Here is a 19805-nt window from a genome sequence, read left to right on the forward strand (position 1 = left end):
CTTGCCAACAACTATTGAAAGATGTCACAGAATATGGAGAATATTTCAAGCAGCACTGATTTATTGGGGATTTTACCAAACTTTAGCCTAGTGGTGTTTGATGAAGACTGTAAGATCTTTATTCCCTGGCTTCTCCTCTGTCCCGTACTGGTTACATGTTTTCTGACATACTAGTGTTTTACACAACAGCTGTGTACAGGAGGCTGAGGGGAATATCTGTCAAAGATGCCATTTCCCACAACATGTCCTCACGTAGCCTCTAATATAATTGTTGTCCACCCTTCTACACAGTGGTGTGACACATATAAGAAAGGCTTTGTATAGGTACTTGGTCATTTGTTTTAGGGCATTTCTTTACATCATTACTTGGAAAATAACATTTAAAATTAATCATATACATTGATTGTTACTGATTGACCTGAGTTGTACACATCACAACGTCAGCTCCATTACCTTTGGCATTCTAGTACCATTTTGATGGATTTCTCAATTCAGATGCCTAGATTTTGTGGCAAAAGCTCTTAGACTTGTTTGATAAAGATGCACATATTGCCACTATGTGTTCAGAGTACAGATAAAATACTCCTACAAGTACATAAATCTCTAGCTTTGGGCCCCCTAGTAAAAAGTTTTGAATGCAAGCTCTATAGCTTTGGAATGAACTAGAACTCTTTCTTCTCAGATGTGACAAATTCTTTTCAGATTAAATTACATAGCTCACACACTGCACAGTTTAATCACAGATAAATGTAAGTTTCTATATATGGTTAGATTATTTTATGCCAAGGTTTTTTTCTTTTCAAGATTTTACATGGAACTAAAAATCAAAATACAAATTCAGTGTATTAATTATTACTTCTGATTCCCGCAGTGCGAATTAATGTCAAGTCATCCACCACTGAATAAAATCACAGATTCTGAGAAAAGATCTTGGCATTAATAAAAGCTCAACAGCCATTATTTTCTTCATATACTCCAAAGTAATCTTGATTAGTGCTTAGGGAGCAATGTGCTTTTTCTCTCAGCTTAATGTCGATGCAGTTTTAAAAAGAAAAAACATGTCTTCCTGTTTTCTGATATGAAGATGTTTAAAGGATGTATTTTGTGCTTCTGATATTAATTAAAACTAATAAATTTGTTCATGAAATGTGCTTGACATTGACATTTTGCTTATGAGAGAATATAACAATAGAAAAAGGTATGCCATATATGCTTTCAATAATTTATTGCAGGTTGAGACATAAAATGGCAAGGAAAGAACTAATTTAAGAAGCAGAACATGACCTGATGAAAACAGGGGACATAGACTTGAAAACAGTAATGAAGTTGTACGGTTAGTTAAGGAACAGCTTGAAACCAGTGAGGAAGATATGCAGAAGGAAAAGACCCAGGCAATTAAATTGTGTTGCATTAGAACTGTAAACAGTAAACTAAGACTCTTTCTACTTTAAGAAACTATAATGTATAAAATTTGAACTTCTGTTTAAAACTGTTTCTCTTATCAATTTTTTTAACACAAATCAAATTATTAAACTTTTAGATATTGATAGCAAAGCAACTGATATGGACCAGCAGCTTTTCAATTAAAAGCAATTCTTAAATGTATGTAATGCCTTACTGGTAAAGGGAAGAGGGGGAGAGGAGGAGGGTGACTTGCCCTATTTAGTTGTGTTGCTTTCAGACCTCATGAGTCTGTTGAAGAGAGTCCTGTTTCCCTCCTGTAAATCCATTACTTGCACTGGGATTGTGTGGTTTCCTATGAGATTCCTTTCTAACCGCTGAAAGAAACAGTGGCCAGGACAGTGTTAATTTTTGCAGTAGCCAGGAAGGGGCATGGCTAAAACCGGGAAGTTATTCTATGCCACCTCCCTTCATTTTCCTGGGATGGGGAAGGGCTCTCTTCTAGGTCAGCATAGTGTGGTGGAGGGAGAAGTCAGCTATTGTCTATTGTTGGCATGGACTGTGTGGGGGTTCCGTGTGAATCATTTGTTGTTAGTATTATTGCTGTTGTTCTTCATTTTATAATCTCATTGCTATTTCCAATAAATTGTTATCTCAAACTGTGTTCTTTACCTTTTGTGCCTCCAAAATCCTCTCCACCTTGCTGCAAAGGAAGGGAGAAGAGAAGCGGAGGAGCAAGTGACTGGAACATGGTTTGGAGAGTCTCAGTAGGAGCACTAAATTCAGGACTTACCTTCCTAAACCATGACACAATTTTAGGATGTGATAGAAATGTTAAACACTTTGGGTCACTTGAAAGCAGCATGTGCTTTTAGGTTGTGAGTGCAGATAAGACAGATCAGATTGACAGCCCTTGCTAAACATGCAGTGATTATGGAGGGCTCTGGAACAGATTTCCTGTTTACAGGAACACTGATAATGGGACTTCTTGACACATGCCAGATACCAAAAGGTACATTTTATGGTCTTTAATTAATGGTCTTCCTGTGCTCCTTGTTTGCAAAATTGCTTCCAAAGTCACCTCTCCATTAGACTTTTCACCACATTTTCCTATTACTTAGCATGTGAGAATATTGACCATCAAATTAGAAAGTCAGAAATCACGAAGACTTACCAGTGGGCTTCTGTCTCTTCACTAACCTACTTAATTGATCTGAAAAACATTTGCTTCCTACTTTTTCTTACAGCTGAGATGTCCTATGCCTAACTCTGAATCTTGATATTGAAGTGAATCTGACCGTCCCAATAATTTCAGACTGCAGTAATTTTCTTTTGTCCTTATTGAAGCTTTGTGCTAATGTTTAAAGCTAGATAGGTTCCATGGTGGGTAATTCCCTTCATCTGAGTTAGCAAAAAAGTCATGCAATGATTTTAGAATTTATAAGAAAATCACTTAATATTCATCTACTTGTTAGTGGCTGTTTGTAAAGCAGAACATAAAGTCTTATTTTCTACTCATTTTCCTGTGTATTGCCAAAGCTATTTTGCTTGCCAAATTATATTCATCCTTTCCCAGAAGCTCATAAAATTATATAGAACACTTTTATTCATCTATACTCTTTACTTTCTCTCTGGTTTGTATTCTAGTCAGAATAATTGAATCTACTATATTGTGGCCAAAATATTCTAAAGAATATTTTTCTATTACTGAATTATCCTATGGAATTTGTTTTCATATCTCATTGTACACAGGTTATATCACCTCTGTGTTTTGATATCTAGCAGAACTGTCATTATTTTAGCAAAGAATTTTGTAAAGAAAATACCAGATACAATGCAATATGAAGTACTGTTCTTCCTCTGTTACAGAGATATATTTTTTTCTCTAACATGTGTATTTTCTGCAAAAAGAGAGGGAAAAAAATAGCTCTTCAATTTGCATAAATATAGTAGAACTGAAAGTTTTTAATTCCAAAACATTATTCTCATTATTATCATTACTTTAAACAGAAAAATCACACACAAAAGGCAGTTATTAAAAATTTAGTTAATTTGTTTTGTGGTTTGTTTTTTTTTCGAAACCAATTTACTTCATGCTTATTTTTTAGTTTAATATGCAGTAGTTACAGACAAAAGGGAAAGAGAACAACTTTTAAAGCAAAAATCTGTAGCTTCATGGTCTGAACTTCTAGGAATTTTGGAAGGTCCTAGTAGTCATTATACTGTTTACAGCAAGGATTTAGCAATCTTAAAGTGACACAGATGAAAATGAGAATTCTATCAGGAGAAAGAGGAATCTTCCTTGTGCACACTTGAGCAATGCCTTAGCAGAGTCTGACAGCAGTCTGAATTTGAGGTTACCTTTCTTCAAATGTTAATATAATTTTTATACCATTTCAGGGCACTCCTACTGTCTTAAAGATTTGCTGTAAATGCTTCCAACAGGTGAAATCTGTTGATCCCTAAAGGCAGATATGCATAAACAAGGTGTTTTCATGGCTGTCACTTTGTATTTTTCAGGAGTGGATTTGATGTCTAAAGAAAGTGTCTGTCTTAATTTGAAATTTCTGGTAAAATAGATACTCGTTTACACATTAGAGCATCGCCTCTAATCCATGTATTTGTCAACACAAAAATTTTGCACTGCAGCTGGTATGTTCAGAAAATTATTGTGATTGCATATTAATTGGAAATAGAGAAGACTAGTGTCGCACAGGTTTTTATAAGCTCAAAAATCGTGTTGTTGCTATTACCTACTGTATATTTTTCATTAAATTACAATTATATCTGGAATTAACCTTCAAGATATCAAAAGATTTTCTCTCAGAGAGTATGAAATTCCAAGTAAGATTTAAGCCAAGATACAAAAAGTGTTACTTGTTTAGAGAGAGACAGGGAATTATCTCACAATAAAAACTCTGTTGATATATAAACACAAAAACACATGCCAAACTTACATCACTGCAACCAGAAACAGACCACAGCACAAACATTGTTCAAGACTTTGTGACAACTACATAGGAGAAAATGAAAGAAAGATAATCCCAAAACATTCGTTTTATCAAATAAAAGAACCAGCCAGACCCACTAATTGACAAGAAAGATAAAGAATAAGGAGCTCTTTCTCCCAGTTCTCATATTATTCTGTTGCAGGTAAAGAGAGAAATGGCAACAGAGAAGACAGTCATATATCATCATATATACAAATACAGAGTATATATGTATGTATGTACGTATCTAAGAAACAAGCAAGTAAACAAACAGAAAATACCTTCTCCAAAAGAAAACAAAAGATAATTTGTATATTTAAACTGTAGGAGTAAGAAACACACATGTATTTGTTCATCACATCCATTTTAGATTTTTGTGGGGAACAGCTTACACCATGGGCAGGAGAGCTCAGTTCAGGACAATTTTGCTTGCCATCAGGACTCAAAAACAGCTTGATTACTAATCACTTTTCTAATTACAAAAGTGACATACCTTTAGAATACAAAAGAGTAAAATGAAGGAAAAATTATTAAATAGAATTTTTTCAAACTTCACTTGAAAAGTGCTCAGTGTCTAAAGAAATAACATAGAGTATAATTTAAATTTACAGCCTAACAACCTCAGTACAGAGCAGTTTCTTCATAAGTTCTATCATTGGCTCTGACAGATATTCCTCCTGGTGTTTCTTAATTCACTCACCCTCACTGATTTTATCATAGAAATGCTACAAGACACTGAAAACAGGGTTTATTGTAATAGCATTGCAGCTATTTATGAAAAACAATTTACTGTAAGTTTTACATTGCCAAGTGGTTTCCAAGCACATTTACTACAAATGTTAAAAATATCATTAAGTTGTGCCCTGTAATTTTTGCTTTTTCTGTTCTCCACATATTTTCTCCATAACATGAAATAACCGAACTTTTGGGGAAATTAGTGAAAAATGAAGCTTGTACACTTAAGCAATCACTTGAAAACACATGCTATTATGTTAATTGCCAGGTCTCCAACATTTAATAATAGGATTAACAATATAACCCTAACATGAAGAAACTTTTTCTAGGTTTTATATTATGTACATGAGAGTCTTTAAAATATCACTGTTAAAACATTTTTTTTTTTTAGAATAATCCTCATTTAAATTGCATCAGTCATAGACTGCTGCAGGTAGCATAAATAACTACTTCACATTATTGGCATTTTCAGTTTCTTTTCTAATTTTTATTTACAGTGTTTGATCTGATGTTTTTCTCTGTTTTCATCTAGAAATATCATGTTCTGTGTTTGGTTTTACAGCTTTAGAGTGATTAAAAAGTCTTTCAGTGGCCTGAAACACTATACCTGGAGGCTAAAATTTTGATTCAGTTTAACCTCAGTCCATCTGTCTCATGGAGTGAGTTAGCTCTGAAAGAAAATGTTGTCTGGTGAGTATCAAGGCTGAAGGGACAAACTCTGCCATGGAGTCCAGCAAGGTCAGCTTCAGGTTTGTCTTGTAGAATTAGATTGCATAGACTTGTTTTGGGATTGGGCTTTTATCTCTGCAGTTACTCATCTCTGGGGGATTAGTAGCATTAGTCAGTAACAGAAGGCAGAAGGTGGGCACGTGAGTTTCCTTACAGTGCCTGGATACTGCTTGTGAATGCTCTGGCTGGGTATCAGTCACATTACCTGCTCCTTCTCTCTAACCTCCAACACTGAACATACATCTCCATGATTCACCTGTTTGGACATATCATCATTTACCTGTCTTACTTATGGCTGGATTTATTTCTCCTTGTGTGATGGTTTGGAGCTGGCTCCCTGCCAAGTCTCCAAACCCTACTGTAAGAACTCTCTCCCCCCAAAAAAAAACAAAAACCAAGGGAACTCAAGAGAACTGAAATAAGAGAGAGAACTATATATACTCATAAAAAACCCAACCAACCAACCAACCAACCAAAAAAAACACAACACTTGAAAACAGAAAAGAGAAAAGGGAAAAGGGATAAAACAATAACCAGTATACACACTCAATAAAGGACAAGCCAAAGAAAAACCTTAATACTTTCCTTGAGATAGCACAGTTGTGCTAAACACTGCTGCCATGCTACCAGACTCTGGATCAGCAGAAAAAAAAAACACCCAATAGGCTGAGCTACGCCCCATTTCCCCCACAGAAGTGGGACCAGCTGCCTGGAAGGGAAGAGAGCGAGATCTCTAATCTCCAATTTATTTATACTCCGGTTTATGTAAAAATTGTATGGAATACTGGGGACATGACTACTTCCTTGGTTACAACCTGGTCACCAAGGAAGGCCAAGGTTAAAACTACCACATCTTGTTTTTTCACTCATTTAGAAATAGGTACATTTGGAAATAGGTATTAGACAAACTTTAACAGATGTGAATTTTTAAAATCCATTATGGACAATATCTATTACCATGAATATATTGACAAGTTTGAGGGGCTAGAAATAACAGAAAGTAAAACTCTGAGTGAGGCAAAAGTCTTTTTAAAAGCTGTAATTTCCCACTATATATTCCTATATGAAGAAAATTTTTGCAAGATAATTCATTATGGTTTTCTATAAATCAATAAATAAGTCCCCAGACTTTCAGTTTAAACCTCTGATACTACTCACCTCAAGCTGAGAAAGATAAGACCTTGAAAGGACTTGAAATGAAAAGGTTCCTCTGTGCCATTAAAGAAGATGAATGTACTCTTGTTAACTGATAATTTTATGCAGATGTGTGTAGGAGTACGCATGGTTTAAGTATGACCACAGCTTTTGCAGCTGTGTGGTCAAAGATGAATAGAATAGAATAGAATAGAATAGAATAGAATAGAATAGAATAGAATAGAATAGAATAGAATAGAATAGAATAGAATAGAATAGAATAGAATAGTTCCAGTTGGAAGGAACCTACAATGGTCATCTAGTCCAACTGCCAGGGCTGATCAAAAGCTTTAAAGAATGTTACATGCATTGTCCAAATGCCTTTTAAACACCGACTGGCTTGGGGCATTGATCACTTCTCTAAGAAACCTGTTTCAGCATTCGACCACTCTTTTGGTAAAGAAATGCTTCCTAATTTCCAGTCTGAACCTGCCCTGTTGTGCTTTGAACCACATCAATTAATCCTGTCACTGGATCCCCAGTAGAAGAGATCAGCACTTTCTTCTCCATTTTCCCTCCTCAGGAAGATGTAGAGAGCAATGAGGTCATCCTCCAGCTTCCTTTTCAACTGTTGTTGACTCCTCATAGGACATTCCTTCCAGTTCTTTCACCAGCTCTGTTGTCTCCTCTGGATGCATGGTCCTTCATATACTTCTTAAATTGTGTAGGCCCCTATTCTATTCTATTCTATTCTATTCTATTCTATTCTATTCTATTCTATTCTATTCTATTCTATTCTATTCTATTCTATTCACCTTTGATCACACAGTAGTCTGAGTGAGATCACAGCAGTGCTGAATATAGTGTGATAATCACCTCTTTTGACCTGCTGGTTATGTGGTGTTTGATGCCCCCCAAGATGTGATTTGCCCTCTTGGCTGCGAGGGCACTGCTGACTCATTTTAAGCCTGCTGTCAACCAGCACTCCCAGATCCCTTTCTGTAGGGCTGTACTCCAGCCACCCCTCTCCCGTTTGATACTTGTGCCTGGTGTTTCTCCAGGTGTAGAATCCAGTGTTCGGTCTTGTTAAATTTCATGTCATTCTTAGTTGCCCAATGCTTAAATAGATCACTCTGCAGACTCTCTTGACCCCTGAGAAAATCAACAGTACCTCCCAGTTTAGTATCATCCTCAACAACATTGTTATAATTATTATAAAAACATTTTAAGTAAAAGAAATGACATTTCATACAATTATTATTTAATATTTTTAAAAACTATTTCCTCCTTGTCTCCTTTCTCCTACAATATGATAACATTCTCATATATGGTGATCAGAGTAATTCTGTCACTAAGAATTACAAATAGTAACATTTTAGAAAGAATATCAGAACAAAGTAAGTGTTCTGCATTATTTTTGTGTTACCCTTTTCTGGACTCTATTGACTGCTCTGTCTGAGACATCTGAGTTGCTGAACTATGTGTAATAAGTCTTGGTAACTCTTCTTCCACTACTTTTTTATAATTGCTTTTGAACTCTTACAGTTTTTTTTATGCACATGATCTTATTAAAGTAAATTCCATCGTTTAACTGCGTTTTATGTGGAAAACTGTTCAGAATGACATTTGACAATTTCATCTTCTGCCTCCTGTTTCTTACATTTTGAAACTGCAAAAAAGCTCTCAACAAACAAAAACAAAACAAAAAGCCCAACAAACCTGTTTCAACTTTCTTGGATATTTGTAGTTTGATATTGTGTTAAAAATTATTTAAATTTTTCCTAGGGTGACACATACGTCATGACTGGCATGATTTTAATCATTAGTTATGTAAGCTCTTCTACTTTTGGTCATTATATTACCTTTCTCTGCACCTTTTCCAAGTGTTTTTTTGGTTTGTTGTTTGGGGTTTTTTTGGGCGTTTTGGTTTTGTTTGTTTGTTGGGTTTTTTGTTGTTGTTGTTGTTGGTTTTTTATCAAGGGAACAGAACTTGACACATAGATAATATAGAAATGCCAAAAATTATGTTTTGCCATTTTTCTGCCCATCAAAAACTTCCTACCAAAATCTCTGTCAGATCTCTGCCAGAAGTTCTCACCAGGACTTCCCACTGGACTTTTCCTGCCAAAAGATCCTGCCATTGTTTAAGGTTATCATAACTCCTTGGACATCTGAACTGTGTATGTGCCAAGAAACCACATACGACCTCCTCTGAACGCTGTAAAACTCGAGGACAAATTTTGGAAAATCAGGGAAGGGAAAAGGGAGAGAGAATTCTTTGCCCCAGGAGTCTCTCCTCACCTCCCCTCACCTTTTCTCCGCCACTGCGTGCTGCCTACCTGCCACTGGAGACTGACACTGTTGGCCTGAAGAGACCTGAGACCACTGTTTGAGTTATATCTTATCCTTCCAGCCTCACTACATTTCTGAGGGCCAGGGAGCTGTGGCTGAACAGGACCCTACACAACCCGGGACACGGTGGCGTGAGCAGTGAAACCACACATCCTGCATTCCAGAGAACTAAAGCTGCTAAACCCCCTGCAACTAAAGAGATAAGACCGAAAAGCGGCAGAGACAGAGAAAAAAAAAAAGACAGAAAACTATTTCTCCCCCCATCTCCCCACTCGCACCAGCACGGCATAAAGGTAGTTTTCTATGGTATCTTTTCTCTGCTTCTAAAAAATATTCTTACAATTTTCCAATATTTTCTTGATTTTTCCTCTTTCTCTTTGCATCTCTTAGCAATTAATAAAAATCAGTTTTTGGTATCAACAGATAACTTGTGTGATTTTTAATTTTGCTCAAGGGAATATTCGAATCTGAAGTTCTTTATGCAACATATTTAAGCAGATTGTAACACAAAAATAAACACAATATTCCTGTTCCAGGGACATTGTGTATTCTACAGTGCCAAACATTGTTTTCTGATTAGTTTCCCATTCCTTACCTAATAAATTGTAATGCCCAATTTGCTTGTTTGACTGCTTCTGAACATTAAGATGATTACTCTATTTTCATAGAACAATGTATTATAACTCTGAAATGTCTTTCTTCTGTTGTACAAGTTAGTGCAGAGTCCTTCACTGTGCATACAAAGTTAGAATTGATTTTCCCCTCATTTTTCCCCATGAGTATCACTAACAATAATACTGTTCAGCCTGTGACTCTAATCACTATAAAACATCATTAAGGCTAATTGAACATTTATATAGATCATCACAAAGCTTACCCTGTTATATTAGAAAGGGAAATAGATAAACTCTCATACTTCTGGACAGAGTTTTTTGCAATAAAGAAATTGAGTTTTATAGAACTTTCCCCCCTTTTCAGTTAGTTGGGAGTAAAATCCAAGAATTTCAAAGTCTTCTGTAACAAAGCTAAGAAATGCTGAATTATCTGGCTCTGAAACACTTCAGCATGTTGTCACACATCTACTCAGTTTCATCATCAAGCATTCATTTGGATGAGTGGATGGAAAACCAGTCAGAATTTGAAACCAATGACTAAGGACATATTCCAGTAAAATGCTACATAATATCCAGGGGGTAAATGTTTACATTTTGACTGCTATATTTTTCTGATTAATTTTATTGGCAGAATCCAAGAAGTGTTTGCTGTAACTTTATTATTCAACAAGTGTGTACTATAAAGAATTTGCATTTTTCTCTAGCGTATCTGATGTGACCCATATCACAGATAGGCTACCAAACAAGAAAGTCTTATATACATATCGGTGTAAAAATTCCTGTGTTACAATTGTATGCTGTGGCAAAGTCCATTACCTTTAATGAAAATGAGAAGGGTATGGAAAAAGAAATTTACAGCATGTTTTGAAGATAAGACATACTTTGCCGTAATGTTTTACCGTCACTAATGTGTTTCACAGCTGAGTACCCTTGACTGAAAACACTTAATCCATTGCTGTCATGAAATGCAGCAAAAGTTTCTATTATGTTATAATGTTAAGCCTGATTATTAAGAACCTATATGAGATACTACCCTAAATTAATTGAACAAATCGAAATTTTAATTGCTATCAGTGATCTAGGCATACAGTGTATGAAGCACTGGAACAAATGACCTAATTAACTTATCTAGAGCTTTAAAAGCAATGGCTTTCATGAAGTAATGCAGGAGAAGATGCTTATTACCTTCAGTGTCACAAGCAGGATGTTTAAATCTTGGAGAATATGATTTGAGAGAAAGATAAGGATAAAATATAAGTTTTTTATGATAGGAAAGCAGAATGTAGAAAGGGAAATGTGCTCCTTCCAGTATATTTTAAAGTGTAAATATTTGATGACTTCAAAGGATTTGCAATTAAATACATGGATTTAAATTGAGGTCAAATGACACTAAATATGTAGATAGGTCACACTTCACCATGGCTGTAACAAAGATTATGAGATATAGCATGTAAATCAGATAGTGTTTTGAATACAGAAGCTAATTGTCTTTTTCATTTTTTCAGGGACTGATTTAAATTAAAAAAAAATTAACGCCATGGAACACAAAATATATTTTCTTGGTTTGCCACTCTTCTATAAACTCCTAAAGGCAAGGCTGTGACAGATGGCCTTTAGGCCTCTTTTGGCCATCCTACTTTATGATCTCCAATTAAGTCCAGATCACATCTTCCATCTGGAAAACACTTTCTGGCAGCAGGAATTCTGGTTACAAACAGCAGATAAGAAGCTATACTGCAGGTTTAGAGATTCTGAGCAGCTAAAGCCTCCTCAAGCTGCCCTTAATACCATGTAAGCTTTAGCATTAGTTTTAATATTAGTCATATTTGAATGCATATATTTCTAAGTAAAATGAATTAAAATACAGCATGGACTCACGCAAAATTGACTGTTTCAGTACAGCTTTATATTTTTATTTATTAAGTTGGATAATTTTCTAGGTGAATTAAATGAAGCAAACCTCATTGATTTGTATATAGGAAATGTAATCAGTAAAATATCATATAGAGGGTGGCAGCTATTTTGAAGCTCAGATAATCCTTTCTGAGTGTACTTGTGTAGGGGTAGGACTCAAATGCCTCATTCTTTTCTGAATGCCATAGGGCATTCAAGACTTTCTTATGGACCTGGTTGAAATAGCACAGAACCTATGGGAGATCCATGCTTCCTTGGAGTGCCAGCTGAAGATGTGGTAGATATGGTAAAGCCTCAAAGTATTGTTTGGCATCTGTGTTTACACAGCCCAACCTCATCTTTCTTTTCTGCTTTAAAGTGCACAGACTCTACCCTTAAGTTCTGCTAGCTGTATTAAGTGGGCCTTCATTTACTGCAGTTGGGTCTTAAACACCCAGAACAGATGTGGACAACTTAGGCAGACATGGTTTCAGTCTGAAATTTTACCACACTTGATAGTGACACGAGGGAAATTTTCAGGAAAACTGGAGGATACAAGGGCTAAGACAATGGTTTTTAAGGGGATGTGGATCTGGTCCATATAAAACCATGAAAGGAAAGAGAAATCAATGGGCTTACCTTACAAAAAAGGTATTCTGAATCAAATTTTACTTGAGACTTGCAGTAATGACCTTTAAATACTTGTTAGTGGAAACTGGTAGTAAAATAAATTTAAAAGGTACATAAATGGTAAAAAACAATTCTATGAGGTGTTTTAGATTACCTCAGGAAGGACTGAGATATTAGGAAGAGAATGAAGTAAAATAGTGCAAAATAGCTGGTCACACAATTTAGGAACAGTTAGTATAATTTCTGGTATTGGCCAGGAAATCATCTTCTGGAGACATTTGTTTTTAATAGAATAAGCAGTCTCCATACAAATTTCTGTCAACTAACAAACAAAAAAGATTTTTTCCATTCTATGTTTCTCTATGTTACTGAGACTGCACACAACACATTAAGATTGTAAGGCTTGTGGCAGGGGGCTAGTTTCTTGCTATATGTTTTTGAAGTGCCAGTCATAAACTTTTGTTAGGGATCCTGTGAGACTTAAGTTATATTAAAAATAAGCATTTTAAAATATATATTGAATAAATTTATCTTCTTTTTAAAGCTTAACAAATTTTACAGGGAACAGGTTAAATTTGACAGATTTGATTTAAAAGTCATAGCTCATCCATGGTGTAAAATGAAACCAAAACAAGTATTGTATAGGAATATCTAACGACTCTGATGACAGCATCTGAGACAAAAGGCATAAGCCTTTAGTGAATGAAGTTTCCTCTTCATCAGTCCATCCCACTGCATTTCCTGAGGGGCCATCAGAATGATATATGTTTCTTGCTAAAATACTTGAGTTATTGCAGTTAATCCACTTTCATTTCCCTTCTCTCAATGGACTTGCTTCCCTTTTTACTGGCCGTATCCAACTTCACTGCCTCAAAGCCATTTTGCCAAACTTCTTATTTTCTGCATAAGTCTCTATGATGTAACAGGCTTATATCCCCCTCCTGCATGATCGAGTCAAACAGCTCTGAAGAGGTGAAACCCAGCTATGCTGTCACTTTCAAATCCTGTTCCTTCAGTATTCTGGGAACTACTACTTTGCTGTTCTTCTAGAAAGCACAAGATATAGGAAGACATATATGAATAGTCTCTGGAATTCCTTCTTCCTAAGGAAGTCAAAGTGTAGTAGTCTATAAGCTACCCTGCTTCCCAAATTCCCTCATTAATCACACAGGACTTAGAGGGAGAGGACAGATAGAAAGATGCAGGAGGATGAACTTGGAAATGGGAGGAATACAAATGTGTTTGGGTGATGCACTGCCTTTTCAAGCCAAATGCTGGAAAGAGCTGCTCTTGTGGCGAAATGAAAACTGATGAACTTTCCATGTCCTTCTCAAGCTATTTCAACATGAAACATTTGGGATTTTTGGACAATCTGCATCCTGAGGGCTGATTTTCTAGAGTATATATTCTCCTGAAAAAAAGGAAGTGAACAGATTCAGCAGCTTTTCCTGCTACTGGGTGTCAAAACCAAAAAAATTAAAGTCTTGAAAGAAGTAGCAAGAGGAGATATATTTCAGTAATGACATAAGTACTGTGTTCCTCATAATGCAAGACCACAAGAAACTAATCTACATAATAATTTTCCAAAATACATGAAGTTTATATTTCTTTCTGTGCAAAGCATATATTTTACATTCACATTCTACTTGTAAGATTAAACTTTTTTTTTTTTTTTAATTTTTAAGTAGGAATAAAAGCACATGCTTGTATCCTGTATCTAGGAATATAATTTGCAGTTGTCAGAAAACATAATTCCTTATATCTTTGTATCAATTCAGTCTTAGCTGTCCCATTTGTCATAAAATCCTAAAAAATGTACTCCAAGGATATTTAATATTGGTACAAATGGCTAAAGAAATCACATTATTGTTTATGAGGAACAGTTGAAATATAGTACTGGTAGATTTCACAAGATATTGTTGAAATTCTTGTATGTCCAACTATCCTCTTGGACCTGTAAACTGGAAAGGATCTTAAAGCTTAGTTTAAGCCATCTCAACTGATACTAATCTTGTATATAAAAGCTTCTCATAAACCAGTCAGTGGCCTCACTTAGACTCTGTAGCTGAAAAAGAATGCATGCAACATAGCTTGTCTAATTTGTATATTCTTAAATTACTGAAACAGGAAAGTTTGTTTCTAGCTATTAAGATACTGAAAAGCTACACCTGTGGTATTTATTCTTCAAATTTTATAAAGAAGACTTGATATAATAAATGATTCCCTCAGAGTAAACCTCATTCCTGAGAGTCAGAAAATAGTTTTCATTTTCTTTTCAGTCTAGTTAGTAATCTGAAATAGAGATTATCTAATTATTTTGCATGTTTCAGTAAAACAACAATGAAAAATTCTGTATATAAATCGTTCAATTATTTGAACTTCTAATTGAAAAAAATGCAAGTCTTCAGTTGGTTCAGATCAGGAACAATTAGGAATGTAGAAGGAATTGTAAAATTATTTGTTCTGTTAATAGCAACGTTCTAAATGACAAATTGCAATACAACGTTGCATCTTCAGGTCGACTCAGAAAGCACAGAAACTGAGACATTAATAAATGTCTTTCTCTTGTTGGTTATTGAATTAGATTATTATATATGTAATCATACCATTATGATTAGCCAAGTGGACAAAATAAAAAATACTTTCTTATGGTTAATATCAGAATGAATAATTGCTAACACTTTAATCTTCATAAGTCACTGGGAAAGTATATCAAAGCTTACATGGCTTCAGGGAGATCAGGAACATTAAAACCATGTACATAACAAAATGAAATTTCTAGAAGTCTTCTGTTTGAAGAATTCAGGATATTTAAGACTTGCTGTGAAAACTGTCATATTCCTTATTTGCTTAAGGTGTTACAAATAAGAATATTTGTAAGATTATATTTGCTATTATTTAGGTAAAGCCATCTTTCAGTTGTGAATATTCAAATGGTCTTTAGAAGTTACTATAAATATGTACTTAACAGCCTCTTTGCTCTTTAGTTATTATGTGTTATTTTAAAACAAGCTGAGCGACCAACCCGGACTCCTTACATGGAAACACAAATGTGCAAATCATAAATGGGATGATGCCATTCTTTCTTTTGTAACTATTTTAGTAATGATTTTTTATGTCCTGCATTTCCACACTGCCTGTGTCAAGCCAACCCTACATAGTATCAAATGCCAAAAGATATAGAAGAAAAAGGTTTTTTTTAATAGCCTCAGAGCGTACATATTTATTTATATTTTATGGGGATCATAAATTCCTCTAAGTTATTCTACTTACCTAATCAATGTAATGAAGAAAAGAGCAGCTTTTTCCTTTCCTAGTAATACTGAAATACGTTACTACGAGGGGTCATGTACTAAGCTTATAAAATGGAGCTATCACATTTATTTGCATATTAAAATCTTGTAAAAGATATTTATGTATTGCTTGTCATTTTCTAATACAAATCACCCTAATCCCCTTAATCTAAAGGAACACATTTTGATATCTTTTTCTTTTGCTTTGCTCAAAAATTTCGTAGAAATACCATAATACAGATGTTAGTAGCAAGGAGTCCGGTATCAAAATCCACATGGAATTTTTGCACACAGAAACATAGAAAGTAGTACTGTTGCCTGAACAAAGGCTGTGCAAGACGACATTTGTGAATTGCAGCATTTGTCACAGATTTGATAACTCCTTGCTACGCAAGGTTGCAGTGGTAGGGGAGGAGCCAATCTCCTTCTTAGTGGAGCTCTAGCACACTCAGAAGATTTGCCCTATGAGTGATTTTAATCCATACCATGTCTTCATTAGAGATCCTTCTGAAGTGCTCTGAAAGTATTTAGCACCTCTGCATACTCACCTTTGTGTTTGTATGTATTTCTTACCCTTACCTGCCGACTTCAAAATCAGCACTGAAGCGATAAAAGTATCATGAGGACTGACTTAAGCATGCAAAGCTCTCCTTAACTAAATCCTTTCTTCTCCATTATCCTCAGTCACTTAGGCTGGTGGCAGAAGCATATCTACAAAAGCAGATGGAAAAGATTAAAATGTCTCAGCTCAGCAAAAAGATACTTATTCATGGATATTTCTCTGTTGTTTAGACCAGTTCCTTAACTAGAACAGACTACAAAAGCAATGAGAATAACATAATTCAAGATAGAAAACTAAGTATAAGAACTGGCACTGCATATTAAATGTTAAAAAAATACATACCAGTCAAAAATAATTAGTTACAGAAATGGTGAAAGAATTTAACTTAAAGGGAAAAAAAAAAAGAAAGAACTGGCTCTGACTGAAGCTTTTAGTCCTTCTGAAAGATGACTGCTATTGTCATAAATACCTGTAGACACGAATAACGCAGTTATCCTTCTGTGAACTGATTTTGAAGATTATATACCTCCTTCCTTATTTTTCCCCAATCATCTTGGCATCTGATTTCAAACTTACTTTTAAATGCACTGGTAAAAGTCTGTCAAAGACTATAATAACTTCTGGAGGTGACAGGGGAAGTCACTACTTAGTCATGCAGCTGAGTTTTGTAACAAGATTTTCCTAGACTTTTATTCTGGAGTGACACGCTGAAATTGAATGTTTATAAGAACTAAATTTTCTCTATCTATATCCGCCTTAGACTGCAATTGTTAAAAACTACTTTAAAAAAGAAGACTACTTAAAAGCAAGGAGATAGAGGCGCATATGTAAAAATAATATTTCTATGATATTATAGAAAAAATAAAACAGTTTTTTGGAAAGTTCCAGCATAACGGCAAGTGATACTCATTTACTGCATGTAGGTAAAAGCAATTTTTTCTTCTGAAAAAAAGAAAAAAAGATAATCATGTGGCCACACTGTCATCTGGATTTTTTTTTTTCTAAAAAATAAAGCCTGCTTCAATAGGTGCCCGTGTTAGGAACTGAACTCAGGATTCTTTGATAAAACCTTTATCTGCATTAAAAAATGTTAACTTTGCTTTATATGAAGTATATACTCTCTCAAGTAATTCACAAATGACAGAAGATAATTTCTGAGAAAAAAGGAAAATTATTTTGGCTATCAAAATTTATGAAAAGACCTGTAGGAGAAAAAACTGTATTAATAAAAGGTGCCTGTATATCTCTTCAATTTTCTGTGTTTGAAAAGGCATTTTCACACAATAGGTCGAACAGAAATGCATATTATGACATAAAATGAGTGAACATCTCTAATTCTGTCTGTAGAGTAAAAAATTGCAAGTAAAATTGATTTGAGGTGTAATTTATGCCATCTACTCTAAAAAATCATCAGCTAATGGTGTCTGGGCTTATTTTCGGTACTTTTATTTTAATGAAGAATAAAAGGTACTATTGCATACTGCATTCAGTTTTAAAAATAACAGTAAAAATTGCTCTATGGAGTTTCTATAAACCCTTATATGTATAGGTGGCCACAGAAGCTAATGCTATGTAATGAAATTGCATTAAAAATTGAAATATTAACATAAACATCCAAATTAATTTTTTGCATTTGAAATCAGCAAGGTAGAGACAGCTGTAAAAGCACAAATAGAATGAAAAACAATCCCAAAATATTTTTCAAAAAAATAGCCATCGTTGTTGAAAATCATCCATCTATGGAAAGGTAGTGGGAAACATAGAGGTGACTACGAAAATCCTTGCATTCTGAGATTCAGGCTATAGAAGTACTTTCAGGCTCTGGAGTGGTATTTCAGGAGTGCAACGTACTGGTGGTGATTCTGAATACCAAAGAGGTATTTTCCTCTGAGTGGAGTCTATGATGGCACAGATAACACTGGTTTTAGTATAATTTTACCACTAATCTCAGCAGAGAATTTGGATTTGAAATAATTCCACACAAGGCAATATGAGTTATATATAGTTTTAGGATGATGTCCATACCTAAACTATCAATTTTTCAAGTTGAAGTATGTCTTTTAGAGTACCATGATCTAAATTCAGCCTGGTGGGATGAAGTGCTCTTTATGTTACACTTTATTACAAGGGCCTGTCAGAATTAGGACTTACTGAGGTTTTGTCTGGACTTAATGTGCTATTGTGTGCTGTGTGAACTGTCTATGGACCTGTAATACCAATATAGCATAGAAGAGTGTAGGCACGAGAGGATGGCAGAGGGCTTGAAAGTACAAGCTTGGGATAATACCAGAGGTCCAGGGCTATAAATGTTACATTAGTGGTCAATTAGTGGCCACCTCTGTAGTGCAACCTAGACAGTTGGGTAGGTCTGGTTTTACACATAAAAAAAAGGAAAATAAAAATAAGTATCCAACATATGGAAAATGTCCCACAGAGAGTAGATCTGACATAAAATGGAATCAAAGACCAATTAAGGAGGCGATGTTAGAAAAAGTATGGAAATATCCCCCAAAACCCCAAGAGTAAGGAGGAAGATACCCCACGCCTCTTTAAAACCACATTGTATTCCTCCTGGAAAATTATTTGGAGTAACGATTTTCCCAAACACCTCTCATTTTTCTTTTAAGGAAGGTGGAACCCATCAGTTTTAGAACACAAGGAGCAAATGGAAAGTTGAACATAATGTCAGAGAAAATGGTAGATACTCTGTGTAGAATAATTTTACCTACATTATTAATGAGAATTAGCTGCAATTGGTAATTTGGTTTATATATGTTAGCAATTACTAGAATACTAAGAATTATATTTATTAGAATATTGTAGTTATTAGAAAAATGGTAATTTCTTGATTAGAGCAACACTCAGACTGGTATAAATATCATTTACTGATGTAAATTCTTCGTTGTAAGCTTCTCTGGCACACCCACAAAACAAACCATGGATGCTATTACATTATACATGTTTGATAAGAGTCAGTCTCTCACGTAGAAAAATTCAGGCATGAACAGAATCGTGCTTATGCGGTCACTGATACACAAAACAGTTGTATGCACCTTTTACTGGATTCATTATCTGTACAGTCATATATTTGAATATTTATATTTATATTATCTTTCTCATGAAATATAATTTATCCTCAAAACTCTTTGTGTTGCTCATCACTGAAACAATCTTTTGAATTTAGAAATTTACCAATTCACATGTAAGTGACAAAAATATTTGGAGTATTTCTACATTCTAGGTCATCAAAATGTCAAAACTCTGTCTAAGCAAAAATGCAGCATGATATGAAAATGCCATCTGGTAACCCAGCTGTGGTACCACATTACTTGCTGCACCTATTCTAGTGAATATTATGCTTATATGGCTATAATCTTCCCAGCTATGGAGCTAGGTGCCTTACTGCAAGATCTATATACATCCTAAAACTCTTACAGTCACTGTCTTAAAGGTACTTAATAATATAAAAAAT

The sequence above is a fragment of the Empidonax traillii genome, unplaced genomic scaffold, assembly GCF_003031625.1.
Source record: "Empidonax traillii isolate 1590-97213 ecotype Southwest subspecies unplaced genomic scaffold, ASM303162v1 scaffold373:size1354568, whole genome shotgun sequence".
In the NCBI taxonomy this organism is placed as follows: domain Eukaryota; kingdom Metazoa; phylum Chordata; class Aves; order Passeriformes; family Tyrannidae; genus Empidonax; species Empidonax traillii.